We start from the raw sequence: 1,256 nt of genomic DNA on the forward strand, positions 1-1,256 counted from the left end.
TCAGGTCAGGCCTGGTATCTTTCCACAGAACACCACTTCGAAAGCTCCTGGACAGGCGTCCGAATGATCTATAGGGTGGACCACCACCATAAGCTCGCCTATTTTGCCTCGTAAACACCTATACCGAGATCTACACTCACACACCATTTGTCGGCTATATGTAACCATTCTCTCTGATTAAGGGTTTTATGACCAATGTTCCCTCCATGGCAGTAGTCGCCAACTGAGGCTGAATTACCACCACCCCACCCCTATCCCGGGAGTAAGACGATTTTTTTTTTTTTTCTTTCTATCTTGATTTTTTTTTCTTCTTTTTAGGGCGGGGGGTTAAAGGAGTGGACTTCAAAGGCCAGCACTTTCAACCATGAAACCAAGAATTCCTCAACTGGCTGGAATACATTGGTTGTACATAATGACATGGGCCAATAGAGAAGCGAAATGTTTAAAAAAAAATCTAGCGTGCCAATTTAGCCATGTATATAAAAAATATACCAATTTGTGAATGGGGGTAATACGTTTGATGCACCATGTTAAATTAGGTAACAAGCTGAAAGCTTTCAAGATCTAAACTGAACGCTCACACAATATTAAGATCTGACTCAGTTATTTAAATTAAAGAAACTACTCGCATAGTTTATTTCAAACGCATATTTAGAATTTTGTATACACTTGTCTCAGCGGTCGATATGGCATTTGAGCGGTGACGACTCGCATGCATGTGCACACAATTTGAAAAAGATAGAATTTGTTCATAAGTAAATTTCTGCACACCTCCACGGCAAATATGAATATATATGGAACATTGTCTGCGAATCTATATTTGAGGCAGTAATGAGGCAAAGGAAGTGGACGGACTAAATTAATTCAGCATCGACTGCTCATTTCTTTGCCTCAGATTCTAAGGAATGGAAGTTGGGAATTTTGTTTGCATCATCAAACCCTTCCGTACCGGATGTCAACTTTCCTCTTATCCTGGTCGTCATTTTATCTGTTTCCATGGCATCCACCTCTTACTGTAATATGATTACCTCTACACACACCTACATTCTTCCCATTTTCTACTCTTTCAGTGGAGTGCAATTTGATTTTTTTCTGTCAACGTCAGATAAGATAAGTCGTGCATTTTCCAAAATACTGTATCAAATATACATATAAAGCTGCCAGCACAGTTCGTGTAATCCGAACACACCTTCACTCCAAGTCCACATCTCATTCAGCTTTGCAATCAGTGACGCTCTATTAGCAATGATTTCCAT

The sequence above is a fragment of the Oratosquilla oratoria genome, chromosome 1 (assembly GCF_046742065.1).
Source record: "Oratosquilla oratoria isolate Oo_2021 chromosome 1, ASM4674206v1, whole genome shotgun sequence".
Taxonomy (NCBI): Eukaryota; Metazoa; Arthropoda; class Malacostraca; order Stomatopoda; family Squillidae; genus Oratosquilla; species Oratosquilla oratoria.